Here is a 20,751-nt window from a genome sequence, read left to right on the forward strand (position 1 = left end):
TATAGGGCCTCATCTTATGGAGTTAAAGGAACCACATGATGTGGTCTTCTTGAAAGCAAAATACTATGCATTGGTCCGAGTCATATATGTAATTGAGCATTCTCTCTGATTCTTTCATTCATAGTCCTGAATACTGTTCCAAATTTTTAAGCAGTTATTTATTTCTGCTTGGTACTTTATTTGTTTAGTCAATAGTGCTGGGGCTTCTAAATAATTGATGTTTTGATACAGGAGGAGAAGCGCTCATATAGAGACTGTGCAGGGGAAAAGGGTCCATCGATACCAAGTGAGTGTGCAGGCCTGAGGGAAACATATTTCAATTGCAAGCGAGGACAGGTTCTCTCTTATGGCCTATTCCAATCAAATCCCAAATATAATTGACCGCAAGAGTGCTTTTCCATCATATACGATGTAGCAAGATTAGGATTGATTTTCTCTTATTTTGAAAATTTGTTAGGATACTTAATATTTATTTTATTTTATAGTGCAATTTTGAAGCTTTGCATTTGGTATTGGTCGTCTTAGATATAGATGCAAGGTGTAGATATTGTCAATGTATGCGTAACTTGACAGAGAAGATTAATGTAATAATGGCACTATGGTTACATACAAGGAAACCATCATCCTCACAAAAGTATGTGAAGCCATTTTAACATTTTTCTAGTTTTTAATGAAGGTTTTCTTCCATGCACTCTTTTTTTGGAATATTTTTCTTCCTCCTCGTATAAAATCCAACGTTGGTACTAGAGTAGGAAGCACAATTCTTCTAAGTGTTAGGATGTGACCAAGCCTGAAATGTGATAACTCTGACAAATAATAGACAAATGGTGACATTGTTTAAAAACATGAATTAATTTTACTAAACGAATGATCAATTGAATGGTGATAGGCATATCCAACACCATGAAAGGTATCATACAATTCACTACAACAAATGCAAACAAAAGTTGCTGAACAGGTGCCACAAACAACACTGAGCGGGAGTACAAAATAAGAGTCAAAAAATTGTAAGATTTAACTTATGTTTTTTGGGTAGAGAAAAGAGATGTTTATATTATATTCATAATGAAATTAGAATATAGATGCAAAATTTACACCCTTCAGGATTCATTGGGGGATCCAATATTTCCTTGATTGGTTCATATTGACAACAAACCAAAATCAAGGTGGAACTCCTGTGTACTGATACCATGCAACAAACCAAAATCAAAGTAGAAACCTTTGTCCCGATAACTGGTTGTACTACTGGCTGGAGTCAGACGTAACATAATTAAACTTTTAAAATGAACCAATCCAATTGAGAAGGTAACTTGACAGGGAAGATATTATATATTATCTTGGCTCCAAGAGATGATACATGCAGTGAAAAAAGAGACAAGAAAACTGCATTAAATGGGGTTATTAGGTGGGTTGGTTGTGGATAAAGCTCATGTTCTGGTACTTTGTATACTCCTGAAAGTCCATGATCAGTTACTTGTTAATTTGGGGTAGCATCGGATGTGCTCTAGCCATGAAAATTGGTGGAGAGGCTAAAGCACATGAGATCTCCAAGACCCAGAAATGGTTTGGGTAAATTCTAACTGATTTGGGAGATATTAAAATAATTAATATTTTTAATGGAGTTCCTAAGTCTAAACATAGGAAAAATAAAATATTAATGGGTATTAATATAAAACGGGGTTAGAAGGTTCCAAAAGTCATGGATCAAGCCAAATCTAATCTTAGCCGTTGATTAGAGATTTAATTTCGGCTGTTGAAGGACTAACATGAAAAGTATAAGAAGAGGCTTAAGGGTCGGTTGGAGAACACACTGAGGGAGACCAGTCAGTTTTATTTCTGGAGTGGGTTAGCTGAGAAATATGAACTAGTGGTCTGGAGAGTAGCAGAAGGCAGCGAGTACAGAATAGAGAGTTGGGAACAGCACCAGGGGAACAACGCAGAGGTTGGAGAGGCAGACGCAGAGCCTCTCAGGCAGATGTAGAGGCTGCAGACTGTGTAGTCACTGGAGGGCCTGCATGGGTGACGCAGAGAGGCCCAGTGCTAACGCAAAGAGGTAGTGGTTGACGCAGAGGGTCTAGGAGCTACGCAGAGGTCAACCAGGGTGACGCTGAGATTGAGGGAAGTGATGAAGAATTTTCTCTTTGTTGGATAAGCCAGTTTGGCACCCAGTGGTACTGAAAAATTGCTGAATAATAAAATCCTCCCTTGCTGCATCGGTTTTCCCACATTGGGTTTTTCCGGGGACTGATTGTCCAAAATATTTGTGTCAATGTGTTAATTCTTGTGCATGTGTTTGTTTCTATATTATGAGGTGATATCTGCAGTAGAATTTATTTTAATGTTTATTGAAGGATTTTCATAAATAACTTATCGAGAAATAAGTAGGTAAAATAAATCAGTTGTTGCAGTGATAGAATTTTCACATGGTATCGGAGCAAGTAATCAGAGATAGGAAGGGAAAATCAATTATGGGTCGAGACCATGATGCAGAGGCATCTACGTTAGGAGACTCGCACAGATTTTCAGAAAATTGCACAAGAGAAAGTGATTTTGATTTCTCTATGTTGGCTTCCAGGCTGGAAGAAGAAGTGGCGTGTGTGACTAGCTCTACATCATCAGAGGTATGATATATAGATAGTGGGGCCTCTTGGCATATGACGGGAATCCGGGAATGTTTCTCAGATTATCAGGAGGAGAAGATGAACTTTCAGATCACCATGGGGAACAAGGCAAAATGTACTCCAGTAGGGAGGGGTACCATAGTTTTTCAAATAGAAATGGGAGAGCGGTTTTGTGCTACCAATGTGCTGCATGTACCAGGATTGGGGATGAACTTACTTTCCGTGTCGCAACTTCAAGGCAAAGGCTATGACGTTTTCTTCATCAAGGAGAAAGTATACGTCAAACACCTGAGCTGGAAAAAGAAAGTGCAGATCGGGATCAAAAGTAACAGGGTGTACAGACTACAACTAGAATCACCAATGGCACTAATAGGCACTCATGGAGACAAGGATTTGACCGAACTATGGCATAGAAGAATGGGACATTTGTGCCATGGGGCTCTGAGAATTCTCAAGAGCACTGTAACAGGAGTTCCAGATCTTAGTACGGAACGAGATGATGTATGCAGAGGATGTGCTCTAGGAAAGTATGCCAAGGCAACATTTCCTAGAAGTAAAAACAGGGCCAAGAGTGTACTAGGATTGATACACTCAGATATCTGCAGACCTATGTCCACTAAAGCTCTTAGTGGTGCCGAGTACTTCCTTACCTTCATTGATGACCACTCAAGGAAAACTTGGATTTATTTTCTGAAAACCAAGGATGAGGTTTTCTGTCGATTCAAAGAGTTCAAGGCCCTAGTGGAGAATCTGACTGGGAAGAAAATAAAAGTTTTGTGCTCAGATAATGGTGGAGAGTATGTAGATAAGGACTTCACTGATTTTTGTGCTAAGGAGGGCATCAAAGGGAGTGGACAACTCCGTACAATCTAGAGCAGAATGGAGTAGCAGAAAGAAAGAACAGGACTATTGTAGAAGCAGCTAGGGCCATGATGCATGATCAGGATATGCCAAAATTCCTGTGGGCAGAAACTTGCAACACAACAGTCTATGTTCAGAATAGAACTCCTTTTCGGGCATTGGGCAAGATTACTCCAGAGAAAGTCTTCACATGGAAGACGCCTGAAGTCAGTCATTTCAAGATATTTGGAAGCTTAGCATATTGCCGCATACCCGAGGAAAAGAGGAAGAAGCTGGATCACACTGCAGAGAAAGGATATCTAGTGGGATATAGCGAGAACGCTAAGGCATACATAATCTATCTTCTAGGGAGCAGGAAGGTAGTAGTTCGACGAGATGTGAAGTTCATGGAAGACAGGGCTTTCAGAAAATCTCGAGAAATGCCTTCCAAGGAGTAGTCAAAAGAGGAATTGTTGGTCAAACCTCTTCAATCAACGGAAGAAAAGAATTCTTCCTTGGATCAGGAAGAATCACAGGATGAGGAGGAGCTTACAGAAGCACCTGCTGGCAGAGGAAGAACAAGTAGGGAACTTTGTCAGATTCTGCGAGATGCAGAGGACTTCATCGGTGCGCCAAGGAACAATAAGAGGGAGCGAAAATAGCCAGATAGATATCAGGCATTAGTAGCTTAGGATGGGGAGCCTGCCAGTTTTCAGGAGGCAGCTCAACGTCAGGTTTGGCTGGATGCAATGGTAGAGGAGTACAACTCCATAATGGTGAACGATGTCTGGGAGGTAGTGCCAAGGCCTCAAGATAGATTAGTGGTAGGTTCGAGATGGATCTACAAGATTAAATACGCTGTAGACGACAGTGTTGAGAAATACAAAGCCAGGTTTGTGGCTAAGGGGTATGCTCAAAAGGAAGGAATTGACTACGAAGAAACCTTCGCCCCAGTAGCCAGGTATACATCTATTAGAACTGTGATATCTCTTGCAGCACAGATGGGGTGGGAGATTCATCAGATGGATGTCAAAACGACATTTCTGAACGGTGTGATAGAAGAAGAGGTATACATTGAACAACCAGAGGGCTTTGAGACACATGAGAAGAAGTCTCATGTATGCAGATTGAAGAAAGCCTTGTATGGGCTGAAACAGGCACCTAGAGCGTGGTATGGGCGAATCGATGGCTACTTGCAGAAAATGGGATTTGTCAAGAGTGACGCAGATCCAAATCTCTACTATTTGGTTGTAGAGAATGAGCCTCTAATCTTAGTATTATATGTGGATGATCTCTTCCTGACAGGATCATCCAGGCTCATAGGGGACTGCAAGAAGAATCTAGCCACGGAGTTCGACATGAAGGATTTGGGACGAATGCATTATTTCCTAGGGTTGGAAGTTTGGCAGCAAAAGGGGGAGATCTTCCTTGGGCAAGGAAGATATGCTACAGAAATCCTGAAGAGATTCAGGATGGAGGACTGTAGACCCATGGCTACTCCAGTGATAACCAACTGGAAGAAGATTGATGCATCAGAAGACAAAGATGTTGATCCCACCCTATACAAGCAACTCATAGGGTCCCTGATATATCTGGTCAATACCAGGCCAGACATTTGCTACGCTGTCAACACCCTTAGTCAGTTCATGGTGGAGCCGAAGAAGGCGCATTGGGCAACATCGAAACATGTTCTCAGGCATTTACAGGGAACAATTGATTATGGACTCTTGTAGACCATGGGTAAGGATATCAGATTGAGTGGGTTTACTGATGTAGATTGGGCAGGAAGTTCAGTGGATCGGAAAAGTACCTCTAGGTACTGTTTCAACATTGGATCAAGAATGACCTCCTGGTGCAGTAGGAAACAAAAATCTGTGGCTCTAAGCTCAGCTGAGGCAGAATATATGGCCTCAAGCACAACTTCGTGCGAGGCCATATGGCTTAGAAAACTGCTTGTGAACCTAGTCTGAAGAAAGATGGAGGCGACCAGGATCATGTGAGATAATCATAGTTGCATCAAGTGCTCTGAGAATCCAGTGTTTCACAATCGGTCAAAGCATATTGATATCCGGTGTCACTTTGTTAGAGACTGTGTCCAACGAGGCGCTGTACAGTTGAGCTACACTCCTACAGGAGAACAGGTGGCAAACATCCTTACCAAGGCTCTTGGAAGAACCAAGTTTGATTATTTCAGGGAGAAGATGGGGATGATAAATAATCCATTTCAGTAGCAGAAATGGGTACGATGTTGCAATGCAATAGTAGTCAGCAGTAGCACGATGCAACAAGATGAGAAGGAGTTTGCAGTGCAGATGCAGTGTTGGAGAGAAGGACCAGCAACAACACAGATGCAGAGGGAGTTGCAATGTTGGGAAGATGGACCAACAGTAGCACAGATGTAGAGGGAGCTAGTTCGACTTGAGTTCAAGCGGCCAATTCAACTTGAGTTCAAGGAGCTAGTTCGCTTGAGTTGAGGAGCTTGTTCGATTCTATAAAGAAGAAGGGCGCAGACTTGTTAAATCACGAGATTATGAACTAGAGACTTGTGTGTTCAACCCAGTGAAGAAGTGTTTCCATATCAGCACGCTAGGGCAGAAAGAGAGGCTGAATAGCCTCAACGAATTCTTCGGCCAACATACATCTTTTTAGGGCCGAGTCAACCTGTAACAGTTGCACAGATAAGCTTGTAACAGCTGCGCAGAGCACCCTATAACAGCTGCATAGACAAGGAGGTTGAGTTGGATAAGAGTGCACAAATCAGTGTGTCGAGGACAACGAATTGAAGGAGAATTTTTACCATTATTTGTAATCAATTTTTCTGAGATTTTGCTGAGCAGAATAATAATAGAACACGCATGTTGGTAGGTTTTCCCCAATTAGGGTTTCCTGGGTAAATTTTGGTGTATTTCTTATTGTGCGCTTCTTGTTAATTTTCTTAGGGCTATATTGTTCTTTGCTTTAGAGAATTACATTTACAAATTTGCCATTAATTTATATTTCATACACCCTATAACATCATCAACAATTATGTAGAAAGAACAATAACATTAACAGTGCAGCGAAACAATAAAGATCAAAAAAGAAAAAAAGAAAAAAAAACATACACAATAGAGACACCAAGATTTAGGTCAGAGACCAGGGCAAAACCCGATAAGGGGGAAAACGCATCCAACTTCTTCTTCTATTAAATGTTCATCAATTGTTCAACTGAGATACATAGTACAGTGAGATACATCCATAGGCCACTTAAGACCATCCTAAGTCAGTTCACAACTATGTTTGTGAACTGACATCCAATAATCCAAGAATGCTTCTGCTATATGACTGTTGCAAGAAACAATATCATCATGCTGTTAAGGATATGAGTCATCCACCACTGTTGTATCAAAGTCACAGTCATAGTGAAAATACTGCCACATTAGATTACAGTTATACCAAGCGTTGATTTGGGGTAGCATCGGATGTGCTCTAGCCATGAAAATTGGTGGAGAGGCTAAAGCGCATGAGATCTCCAAGACCCAGAAATCGTTTTGGAAAATTTCATCCGTATGAAGAGTTATTAAAATAATTAATATTTTTAATGAGTTCGTAAGTCTCAACTTAGGAAAATAAAAATATTAATGGGTATTAATAAAGCTAAGGATGAGGAGCTTCTAAAAGATAAGGATCAAGTTTATTTTAATCTTAGCCGTTGATTAGGGACTTAATCTTGGCCGTTGATTCGTCAACAGGAAAAGTATAAGAGAAGACTTGAGGGTCAGTTGGAGACACACTAAGGGAGACCAGTCAGTTCGATTTCTGGAGTGGGGATTGCTGAGAAATTCGAACTAGAAGACTGGATTGCAGCAAGAGGTAGCGAGTGCGTAACAGAGAGGTAGGGACAATGTCAGAGGACCAACACAGAGATCAGAGAGGCAGACGTAGAGGCAGTTGGACTGTGCAGTGACTGGAGGGCTTGCGTGGGTAACGTAGAGAGGCTTGCGTGGGTAACGTAGAGAGGCCAAGTGCTGACATAGTGAGGCAGAGTGCTGACGCAGAGGGTCTGGGAGCTACACAGAAGCTAGCTGGATTGACGTTGAGCCTAGGAGAAACGCGGAAGGATTTATCTTTGTTGGTTGAACCAATTTGGCGCCCTAGTTGTACTCAAGAAAAGCTTATTAATAAAATCCTCCTTTGTTGCACCGGTTTCCTCGCATTGGGTTTTTTTGGGGACAATTGTCCAAAACTAACTGTGTTGATGTGTTTGATTCTTGTGCATGTATTTGTTTCTGTATAATGGTGTGATATCTGCAGTAGAATTTATTTTAATATTTACTGAAGGGATTTCGTAAATAACTTATTGGAAAATAAGTAGGTAAAATAAATTAGTTGCTGCAGTAATAGAATTTTCACATGGTATCAGAGCAAGGAATCAGAGACAGGAAGGGAAAATCAATTATGGGTCGAGATCATGATGCAAAGGCATCTACGTCAAGAGACTCATGGAGATTTTCAGAAAATTGCACAAGAGATAGTAATTTCGATTTCTCTATGATGGCTTCTAGATTGGAAGAAGAAGTTGCTTGTATAACAAGCTCTGCATCATCAGAGGTATGGTATATAGACAGTGGAGCCTCTTGGCATATGACAGGAATCTAGAATGTTTCTCAAATTATCAGGAGGAAAGGATGAATTTTCAGATCACCATGGGGAATAAGGCAAAGTGTACTCCAGTAGGGAAGGGTACCATAGTTTTTCAAACAGAAACGAGAGAGTGATTCCATGCTACCAATGTGCTGCATGTGCCAGGACTGGGGATGAACTTACTTTTCGTATCACAACTTCAAAGCAAGGGTTATGCCGTTTTCTTCATTAAGGAGAAAGTATATGTCAAACACCCGAGTTGGAAAAAGAAAGTGCAGATCGGAATTAGAAGTAATAGGTTGTATAGGTTACAATTAGAATCACCAATGGCACTGATAGACAGTAATGGGGACAAGGATTTAAATGAACTATGGCACAGAAGAATGGGGCATTTGCACCATGGGGTTTTGAGAATTCTCAGGAAAACTATAACAAGAGTTCCAGATCTTAGTACAGAACGACATGATGTATGTAGAGGATGTGCTCTGGGTAAGTATGCCAAAGCAACATTTCCTAGAAGTAAAAACAGGGCCAAGAGTATACTAGGATTGATGCACTCAGATATTTGCAGACCAATGTCCACTAAAGCTCTTAGTGGTGCCGAATACTTCGTCACCTTCATTAATGACCACTCTAAGAAAACTTGGATTTATTTTCAGAAAACCAAGGACGAGGTTTTCTGTTGATTCAAAGAGTTTAAGGCTCTGGTGGAGAATCAGACAGGGAAGAAAATAAAAGTTTTGCGCTCAGACAATGGTGGAGAATATGTCGACAAGGACTTCACTGATTTTTTCTTTAGGGAGGGCATTAGAAGACAGTGGACAACTCCTTACAATCTGGGGCAGAATGGAGTAGCAACAAGGAAGAACAGGAATATCGTGGAAGCATCTATGGCCATGATGTATGATTAGGATATGCCAAAATTCCTATGGGCAGAAGCATGCAGCACGATAGTCTATGTCTAGAATAGAACTCCTCATAGGGCATTGGGCAAGATTACTCCAAAGAAAGTCTTCACCGGGAAGACACCTGAAGTCAGCCATTTCAGGATATTTGGGAGTTTAGCATATTGCCATATACCCGAGGAGATAAGGAAGAAGTTAGATCAAACTGCAGAGAAAGGATATCTAGTGGGATATAGCGAGAACGCTAAGGCATATAGAATCTATTTTCCAGGGAGCAGGAAGGTAGTAGTTTGATGAGATATGAAGTTCATGGAAGATAGGGCCTTCAGAAAATATCGAGAAATGCCTTCCGAGGAGCAGCGAAAAGATGAGCCATTGGTCAAACCACTTCAACCAACGGAAGCCAAGAATTTTCCCTCAGAATAAGAAGAATCATAGGAAGAGGAGGAGCTAACAGATGCACCTGCTACCAAAGGAAGAACGAGCCGGGAACTTTGACAAATTCTGCGGGATGCAGAAGATTTCATCGGTGCACCGAGAAACAATAAAAGGGAGCAAAGACAGCCAGATAGATATTAGGCCTTAGTAGCTCAGGATGGGGAGCCTATCGGTTTTCAGGACACCGCTCAACACCAAGTTTGGATGGATGCGATGGTAGAGGAATACAACTCTATAATGGTGAATGGTGTCTGGGAAGTAGTGCCTAAGCCTCAAGACAGATCGGTGGTAGGTTCGAGATGGATCTACAAGATTAAATACGCTGCAGACGACAATGTGGAAAAATACAAAGCTAGGTTTGTGGCTAAGGGGTATGCTCAGAAGGAAGGAATTGACTACGAAGAGACCTTTGCCCCAGTAACCAGGTATACATCTATTAGAACTGTGATATCTCTTGCAGCACAAATGGGATGGGAGATTCATCAGATGGATGTCAAAACGACATTCTTGAACAGGGTAATAAAAGAGGAAGTATACATTGAACAACCAGAAGGCTTTGAGACACATGAGAAGAAGTATCATGTATGCAGATTGAAGAAAGCCTTGTATGGGCTCAAACAGGCACCTAGAGCGTGGTATGGTCGAATTGATGGCTACTTGCAGAAGATGGGGTTCGTCAAGAGTGACGCAGATCCAAATCTCTACTATCTGGTTGTAGAGAATGAGACTCAAATCCTAGTATTATGTGTGGATGATCTCTTCCTGACAGGATCATCCAGGCTCATCGAGGACTGCAAGAAGAATCAAGCCACAGAATTCGACATGAAGATTTGGGACAGATGCATTATTTCCTGGGGTTGGAAGTTTGGTAGCAGAAGGGGGAGATCTTCCTTGGACAAGGGAGATATGCTACAGAAATTCTGAAGAGATTTAGGATGCAGGACTATAGGCCTATGGCTACTCCAATGATCACCGACTGGAAGAAAATTGATGCATCAGAAGACAAGGATGTTGATCGCACCTTATATAGGCAGCTCGTAGGGTCCCTGATGTATCTGGTCAATACCAGGCCAAACATTTGTTACGCTGTCAACACCCTCAATCAGTTCATGGTGGAACCAAAAAGGGTGCACTGGGCAGCAACCAAACATGTTCTCAGATATATACAGGGAACAATCGATTATGGACTTTTGTACACCAGAAGAAATGATATCGCACTGAGTGGGTTTACTGATGCAGATTGGGCAGGAAGTTCAGTAGATCGGAAAAGTACCTTTGGGAACTGTTTCAACATTGGATCACGAATGACCTCCTGGTGCAGTCGAAAACAGAAATCCGTAGCTCTGAGCTCAGCCGAAGCAGAATATATGGCCACTAGCACAACTTTGTGCGAAGCCATATGGCTTAGAAAATTGCTTGTAAACCTGTTCAGAAGAAGGATGGAAGCGACCAGGATCATGTGTGATAATCAGAGTTGCATCAAGCTCTCTGAGAATCTAGTGTTTCATGATCGTTTAAAACACATTGATATTCAATGTCACTTTGTCAGAGACTGTGTCCAACGAGGAGCTGTGCAGTTGAGTTACACTCCTATAGGAGAACAGGTGGTGGACATCCTTACTAAGGCCCTTGGAAGAACCAAGTTCGCTTATTTCAGGGAGAAGATGGGGATGGTAAAGAATCCATTTCAGTAACAGAAATGGATAAGTATTAGGTGTTGCAGTGCTATGAGCAGCATGATGCAACATTTGAGAGAGAGTTGCATTGCAGATGCAGTGTTGGGAAGAAGGACCAGCAACAACATGGATGCAGAGGGAGCTGCAGTACAGATGTAGCAGTGGCAGTGGTAGAGTCATGGGCAGCAGTACAGGAGGCAGTAGTGCAGAGGATGTTAGGCAGCAGGCCAAGCATCAACATAGGTACCAGTGCAGGATGATTAGGGTGATGTTCAGTGGTGGAGCATTACTAGAGCACATTCCTCGCTAAGAGGGAGTGTTGATTTGGGGTAGCATCCGATGTTCTCTAGCCATGAAAATTGGTGGAGAGGCTAAAGCACATGAGATCTCCAAGACCCAAAAATTGTTTTGGAAAATTTCATCTGGATGAAAAGTTATTAAAATAATTAATATTTTTAATTAGTTCTTAAGTCTCAACTCAAGAAAATAAAAATATTAATGGGTACAAATAAAGATAAGGTTGAGAAGCTTTTAAAAGATAAGGATCAAGTCTATTTTAATCTTAGCAGTTGATTAGGGACTTAATCTTGGTTGTTGATTCATCAACAGGAAAAGTATAAGAGAAGACTTGAGGGTCAGTTGGAGACACACTGAGGGAGACCAGTCAGTTCGATTTCTGGAGTGGGGCTTGCTGAGAAATTCGAACTAGAAGACTAGATTGTAGCAAGTGGTAGCGAGTATGTAACAGAGAGGCAGGGACAATGCCGGAGGACCAGCGCAGAGATCAAAGAGGTAGACGCAGAGCCACTCAGAAAGACGCAGAGGCAGCTGGATTGCGCAGTGACTGGAGGGCCTGCGTGGGTGACGCAAAGAGGCCAAGTGCTGACGCAGTGAGGCAGAGTGCTGACGCAGAGGGTCTGGGAGCTGTGCAGAGGCTAGCTGGACTGACGTTGAGCCTAGGGGAAGCACTGGAGGATTTATCTCTGTTGGGTGAGCCAGTTTGGCACCCTAGTTGTACTCAAGAAAATCTGATTAATAAAATCCTCCTCTGTTGCACCGGTTTTCCTGCATTGGGTTTTTCTGGGGACAATTGTCCAAAAATAACTGTGTTGATGTGTTTGATGCTTGTGCATGTATTTATTTCTGTATAATGGTGTGATATCTGTAGTAGAATTTATTTTAATATTTACTGAAGGAATTTCGTAAATAACTTATTGGAAAATAAGTAGGTAAAATAAATCAGTTGCTACAGTAATAGAGTTTTCACACCAAGCCACTGCCAAAATCGTCACTGCCTTAGATCAAGGTCCAAGCCATATCCTGTCTTTGAGATACATCAAAATAGATCAAGATCCAATTCATATCCTATCAAAATATCTATCATGACTGCTATATCATGTCACTGACATACATACACACATTAAGAGAGTCTACCAAATCTATTATACGAATCACTGTTATATATCATAAGGGTGACTGCCATCGTATATATACTGTTTGCCATGTCTTATATACCTTTAAGGTGTCTGCCATGTCACATATACTATTTGCTATGTCATACATGCTGTTAGCCATGTCACTATAAAGGAGTCTGCCATGTTTACATAAACTGTGTGCCATGTCATACATGCTATAAAGGTGTTTTTCCATGATTACATATTCTCTCTGCCATGAAGAAGATACTGTCATTGTGTACCATATAAAAGATCACTGAGTACATGTATCATAAGAGAACTCCGTCATATGTATCATAACAACCGTTTGTCATATAGATGTGAGTCTGTGTGTGTGTGTGTGTATATATATATATATATATATATATAGTCAATCCTTTTCACACAAGTCACTGTATATGAAGAACCAATCATTGTTATTAGATATACATAGATCCCGTTGGTGTCAGTCATGAATATCCAAAACACTGACATATATTGTAGGATTTAAAACAAAGGCGAAACCATAGGGATGCCATCTAAACTGAAGACTGAAAGCAATGCCACGAAAACATACAACCAGTTATAGAGCGCTTCAAAGAGATAACAAAGCGAGCTATAGAACTCGAACCATAGAATAAGACATGCTACCGTAATGATCCGACTGTAGTGAGTCATATGACACAATAATGATTCGATCGATGATATGAGTGAGAGCCATAGTCCCGTGCGAGAGTAATCTTGTACATGAGCGAGAGCCACAATCCAATGCGAGAGTGATCTTGTACATGAGCGAGAGCCACAGTCTAATGCGAGAGTACTCTTGTATATGAGCGAGAGCCACAGGCCACAAATAGAGACCATCAGACCTTTTTCTTTTGTTACCACCATGAATGTCGAATGATGGAAAGAGATGTGTCAATATATAGTTGAGTTGTCACATCTTTTGGGGATGAGCCAACTTGAAATCTCTTAGAGGGAATCACAATTTTGAATTTGAATTTCACTCTAAATAATTTCTCGCCCAATTAAGATTTTTGTTCAATATGATTTCTTTGTTCAATTTATTATCAAAATATTTCCCTTTGACAATAATAATTCGAAATCTTTCTTTCGACCAATATAATATCTCATGGGGGATAAGGGGTTTGCTTTTGGGGGCTTAGGGTTTCCCTTAGGGGAAATTCGTCTCGACACTGCCAAATTTCAACACTCTCTCTCAGCTAGGGAGGAACTTCCATTTGCATCAGAAATATCATCTCAGATGACATATCTCAATAGAAGAAGGCAAGCAGCTGCATCATCATCACATCTCATCTTGACTCTAGCTCATAGAAGAAAAATAGTCTGCAACCGATGGTAGGGGAGATTGGTCCTCCAAACCCTACGAGTCTCCATGTCAAATCATATGACCTCCATCTCAGCTATATCCATCTCATCACATCTTGTTTCAATTTTCTATGATCATCAGCTAAACAATCTTGATCCAATAAAAGAAGAAGAAGAATCATCATAGGGGAGCATCCAACTTCCACCTTATCAACTCAATCATCATCATAGGGGAGCATCCTGCTTCCACCTTATATCCAATAATCAATTTGATCATTTGAAGAAAAATCATCATAGTCGTCAAGTCATATCTCGTTTTGGTTCATTTCTGCCCATCTCCAACTGTTGAATAGTTTCAAATCTAGAGAAGAAGAATCATAGGGGAGCTACATCTACCACCCTATATTGAGCAATAGATGAGATGCAACTTATCGAGCAAGGATCAACCCATTATGTAATAAATGGGCGAGATACCACTTGCTATAAGAGTAAGGATCACATCCATCCTATTGCTTACTGATCTTCCCAGCGATGACCCTTAAGAGTCACGTGGTAGAACATCTCCATCATAATCCGAGCTTGGTGAGATGCCTGACTTACCAAAGGTAAGGATCACATGCCCAAAGCCTCCTCAACCCATTGGCCAGATGGGGAGGGACAGTCCCAACAAGCCCGACTTGTGTGTATGATGCCAACTGGAGTATACTTTGCTAATCTTGATAGGGGGAGATGCCCGACTTGTCATGAAAGACAACGATCAAACACACCCTACAGCGAAGATAATGGAGATACCCGACCTACTACAAGAGTAGGGATCACACAAACCTATTGTCTAAATATCCCTCAACACCAGGAGCACTTAATGCTCCATTCTGCACCTTGGGAGCTCAACAGGGGGGGAAGATTTATACTCAATGTTCTTGATGAGTGAGGACCCCTTCCTCTCATGAGTGCCTTCACTAGGGCTGCGGCTGTTAGTCCTAGCCATAGTGCATGACACTGAGAGATCATCGGGTCAGCTGCAATCATACATGTTGTTACTAAAGAATCCAAATATCTATCTGCTCATCAATCAAGAAGTTGATGGAGTCTCGTGCCTTATTTTTTTGTGCATCATATCCGGAATATCTAATTTGTCATGAAACACATGATTCTCTGTATGACGAATCTCTCAATAAGTCATAGTATATCATAGCCATGCCCAACACATGTTCAAAAAGCAGCCAATCATCAATCTATACAAAGTGATCGACATCAGTTCAAACAACTCATTGAAGAATCATCTTGCCTTATGCAAAACTTTAGAGCAACAGTCCTTTGTTTTCCTGTTTATATGGGACATCAACTCCAATACTATGTTAGAGAAAATTTATGACATAAAGAAAAGAATACCTTATACATACTTACTCCTTCTCACACAGGGAGGCAACAACCACAAGTAGCAACATTTTTCTCAGTCCATGATGATGTTTTTGTCCCAGTTACATATATATATCCGGACTCCATCTAGCTTAGGTTACATGCAAGCAACACAAGGATCCATCAAATCTAGCAACAATAATCCATTAATGCGATCTAGTGAAAAACACTTCTATACGAGAAGTGGATCCTAACCCAGTCCTGTCAGCAGAGAAATGTTAGCTCATAAAATCAATTAACATAGACAATGTCAGATATTCATTAATCCAAGTCCATCAAGCGGCTCCCTCTGAAATGAGAAGCTTCTTCATGCATCAAGATCATAGTTTTCTTCAGGACATCTTAGATCATACTGGACTGTCATATATCAGATCACAAAGTCAAATTATATCAGGTTCTCATATATATATATATATATCACAGTCAAGGCAAGTCATCATCAACTATTCAGTGATTAAACATTCATCAAGGGTTAATTTCATGTAAGAGTATCTTCATACTTCAAGGGTCATGATTACAACATCATTTCTTAGTGCAAACATTTTCATTAGAGTCCTATCACCATCAAGTCAGTCACATTGCAAAAATTAATAATGTTAATTCATCATGGTAGCTACAACTTATCAAAGTCTCATCAAAATCAATAAAAAATATGGTTAGTAAATACTGAATATCACGTTATTACCATTGAAGTTACCATATTTATCACAGGCATCATCAACAATATCAAATCAACGTATATCAAAGTCATTATTAACTGTTACTATAAAGTGCACCATTATGTACCAGGAATTAAGGCTCGAGGGTGATATTCTTGTCATACCTCAAGGCCTAACTTGCCAACATAACAATTACACATACCTCGTAATATTCAAATACCTTTATAGCACATACACTTTGTCATCTTGCAACAAATTAGCATTAAGTTCTTTTCCTGCTCTAGCTTCCTCTTTCCTGTACCAACTTTCTTCTTGCACCTTTTAGTATCCAAATGATTCTTAAGAAGGAACTGCTCACATATTCATCAAGAAGTTAGAAGAATTCCAATACTCAAATTTACATGCAGGAACAACAATAAAAAAAATGATAAACTTGAATAGTTCTAGAAGGGTACTTATCTTTACTGAGGGTTGAAGGAAGAGATCGACTTCCTCTTGATCCTATTACCAAGACTCTTTAGAAGAAATGCAATCATTTGCAGAATCTGTATTCCAAGTTGTTAATTTTAGGTATGTTCTATGCTGAGTGCAAATTTACTTCAATTTTCCATCTTAGCTCAATATCAATTCCAGATTAGCAATCACATTTAGCATGATAGTAAAATGCAGATAGAACATAAACATAAATCACAGAAGACAAGCCAAGACAAGAGGACACAAGATGTGGCGCCAGCCAGAGACAAACCCCAATGTGGGGAAACCCTTAATCAATTCTTCTTATATTCTTCAATAGTTCAGCAGAGAGAGAAATAGTACATATACATCAGAAGTCAACATTTAGATTTGTCATAATAAGAGCAGAGATCTTCCCTAGGAAGATGACACATGAGGTAGCAGATCTGAACACAAGTGATTCCATCACCATGTTGTACCCATCACTGTGCTGCACCCATCACTATGCTGCACTCATCATACTGCATCCATCATGTTGCATCAATCACCATGCTGCATCTCATCATGCTGCATCCATCATGCTGCATCTGTCCTCAATGAACCCATGATTATAGCTCTGTCCATCTCATATTGGAACATCACCATACAACCCTCTAATAGTCTGAGATCTCAGCAGTATTACATACAACAACTCCATACATAATGCTAATGATATGAGTCCTTAAATATCCATACGAAATTGATTGTGATGTTATGGCCTGCGGCCTAACACACAGTCTTCAGGCAGCATATTCATTTTGCTTGTCCCTTCACACAGTGACCCAATCAAACTTTATGCAGCAGCCCTATTGGATACTTCTGCCCAGCATAACATACCCAAACAAATGGCCATGCTGTCACCTACAGCAACGTGGCATAATCTCAGTGGCTAGGTGACTGTGTAAGGCTGCCTGTGACCATCCTCCTGTAGCTATGGACAGTCACCCTTAACTGCGTATGGGGTCACCTCTAGATCTGCGGTTTAGGACAGCAGATAGGAGCCTCTTCTTAGGCCTCCTTTACTACGGATAGGACAGAGACTAGAGCTCCCTTTAGCTGCGGATTAAGGCCTTATTGACTGCGTCCTAGTGCACATTTAAATGCTGCTGTTTGGAGCCTCCTTAAGCAGCCTATAGCACCCTCTTTGACTGCAACTTAGATCCCTCCGCAAACTGCGTATACATCTCTTCCTTGACTGCGTCTAGGGCACCAGCTTGTGACACTTGATAAGACTGCGGTTAGGGCTTGTCAAGGCCCCCTCTTTACAGTGAATACATGCCTCGTTTTGCTGCCTATGAAACCCTCACTGACTGCGTTCTAGGTGACTTCTTTCTCTGCGGTTATGACTCCTTCAGGACAACGATTAGGTCACTTAAGAACAACAGTATTAGACCTGCGTTTAGGTCACTTGCTTGCTGTGATATGGAAGCCTTCTTCCCTGACTGCGTTAGGGCTTCTTCCATGACTGCGTTAGAGTCTAGGGCATCCTCTAGGGCAGCGTATTAGATTCCAGGGCATCCTTCCATGACAGCGATTCTTCCATGACTGCTTGCAAGACTCCTCCAAGACTGCGTTAAGGACTTGCTTCATTGACTGAAAATTAGGGCAGCGTAGGATCTTCAAGAAGACCCTTTTTCTTCCACGGCTAGGGCACTTCATGGCAGTGTTAGGCTAAGTCACCAGGTTCGAGTTCGAGGACCATGAAATTCGAATAAAGTTCGGCAACTCAAATTTTGTCGATAAAATTCGACATATAGAAATTCGAAAAAAAAAAAGTATATTAAAGATAGAGGGCAGATTTATACACTTATAAAGACTATCTTATTGTTAGAAATTATATTAACTGAAATATACTTCATATTCAGCTATGGAATACCCATAAATTTGACCAGGAGGGAACCATTATAAGCTGGAAGGTCTGCGGAAATGTAAAGTTACAAGGAATGATATTAATGTAAAAAAATATTATTTATTAACAAAAATAACATCATTATAACAATATACTAATTATAAATTCAATATATCACTTACAAAAATAAAATATAAATAGTAAAGATAATACCCTATCTCACCATCACTTAAACTAAACCTGTTTAAATAATAAAATTTTGACTTAACACTAATTTTATAAATATTATGATTAAAATTAATTTTATAAATATACATAATTAAAAGAATTCTATAATTTTCATAAAATATATACTTTAAATATTTGCGTAAGGATTTTCTTAAAATATATATTGTAAATATTTTTATATAATTATGATAAAGAGGAGCATTCATCTTTCTCTAAATATAATTAACTGCATTTCAATTTCTATCAATGATATAAGTTATTATATTGAAAGTTTCCATTTAAGGAAAAAATAAAATGGATTAAAATAATATTATATTAAATATTATACAAATATTTCAATTTCTAACAATGAGATTCGACAACCACCACATGAGAAAGAGATGAACTTTGTTGGCTTGTGAACTCGTCATAAACGCCGAGTGGGAATGAGTCCTGCAAGGCACAATTATTGACTACCGCCGGCAGACGAAAATAACTAGCCGGGTGCCGGGAAACTGACACTCGATCAGATTGCGTCCGGCAATGGAATTGTCCTATGTGGCATTAAATGACGTGGCATTATTCAATCAGGTTGCTTCGTTTTCGATTGGTTGACCTGTCATGTCGGATACGTGTCAAAGTAGATGAAGCGTCCAAAACACATATATTGTTAGATTGCATTATCTTGAATCTGCGTCAACACTCAACAACGAAACCAATGAAACCTAAGGCTAAAACAGCAACACTCATACCCGCGGGCGCGAAAAAAGGAATTTTAACGCATCTAAACGAATTTCAACGCATCTAAACGATTTTAATGGCGAATTTAATCGACAAAAATTCGAATACGCCATGAAATTCGAATACGGCATGAAATACGGCGAACTGGAACGAACAAATTCGAATGAGCTTGAAATACGGCGAATTTCGAATTTTATGGATTAAATACGGCGAATCCGGTGACTTAGGTGTTAGGGCATCATTAGATTTCTTCCCTTTACAATGGATTAGGGCATCATTAAGCCAGCGTATATCTTAGAGCACTCCCTCTAGTTCTCTTCTTCATCAAACCCAAAGAATGAAGAGAGATCACAAGAATGCGTGTCAAATTGACTTGAAGGCCACCTCTATTTATACTAAAATGTGGAGGACAAGTGGGGGGGAATTTGGTTGCTGGCCGACCTTGACGAATTGTCCCATAACACAAATAAATTCATGTCTCTATGAATACATGTTGGAATCGGATGATCTTTAGATCAATCCTACACCTCTCGACGAGAGAAATCCAAGAAAAATATCAGCTGCCATAAATAAGTAGACCCACATGGAGTTTGGCCCTAGTTTCCAATTTTAACACAAGTTTTTCCCTTTTTAATCATGAGGTACTAAGGACACCAACCATATATCACAGATATCGTCAAAGGAGGGGATGCCCAACTGCTAACAACCAAATCAAACATATTGTCTCCTACAATGGATCTAGGGTTACACTGAATCTGTCACAAATGCTCATATAACTTTTCATTGATCATGCTAGGGTTTCAAAGCTTCGAGTCTTCATCATATCCAGGGCATACTTCTTCCAAGGGTTTCTTCCAAACACTAACCTCATGCTATCCACTAAACTCTAATTCCTTTAGAAAGGGTGACTAGGGTTTCCTTCAAACCCTAGCATTATTTTAGGTCTTTGTTATCGCTCAATTAACAGGGGTCCTAAGAGGGGATCCTATAGAGCAATTATTAGGTTATGGGGCAACAATGGAGCGATATCCCAATGTCACCTTAGCTAAGGCTCCCTGCTCTTTATGGACTTTCACTGATGGGAGGAGACCCGATATAAGAGGAATCACAATGATGAATGGATCAATGATTGAATAAGGAGTGATTCCTAAAGCCTATTCACAAGAGAGACTCAATTAAATAGCTTGCTTGAGAAGTGTTATGAATATAATTCATATAAAATAAAATAAATGTAAATAATAAATAATCAAAGTAGTGATTATTTTAATTGTCATTAGTTAATGAAATGGCATGTCTAAAAAGACATGCCCAGTCATGAAGGGGCACCTACCTAAGTATATAAGCGGGCCCTCATTGTAACATTCAATCATCTTTGTACATTTCATATTAATAAAATATTATTTACAAATACATTTGTTTATTTTATATTTAAAGTCAACAAGCTACAGTTTTGTTGATTCAGTGGTATCAGATCCATGTGAGACTTTGGACGTTATCTGCTGCACAATATGCCATTAAA

At 40.1% G+C, this 20,751-nt stretch overlaps 1 long non-coding RNA gene across 1 annotated transcript in view; it reads left to right on the top strand.

Moving 5' to 3' along the window:
* The first annotated feature begins 225 nt into the window (after positions 1–225).
* Positions 226–20,751, top strand: part of LOC149258154 (uncharacterized) — a 59,732-nt gene continuing 39,206 nt past the window's right edge. The window contains exon 1 of the long non-coding RNA XR_016246004.1: positions 226–336. This is a non-coding gene — a long non-coding RNA (uncharacterized LOC149258154). The remainder of the gene's footprint in view (positions 337–20,751) is intronic.

Source organism: Pinus tabuliformis, chromosome 6 (assembly GCF_031772625.1).
Source record: "Pinus tabuliformis cultivar Carrire ecotype Pingquan chromosome 6, CPIR1, whole genome shotgun sequence".
NCBI lineage: Eukaryota > Viridiplantae > Streptophyta > Pinopsida > Pinales > Pinaceae > Pinus > Pinus tabuliformis.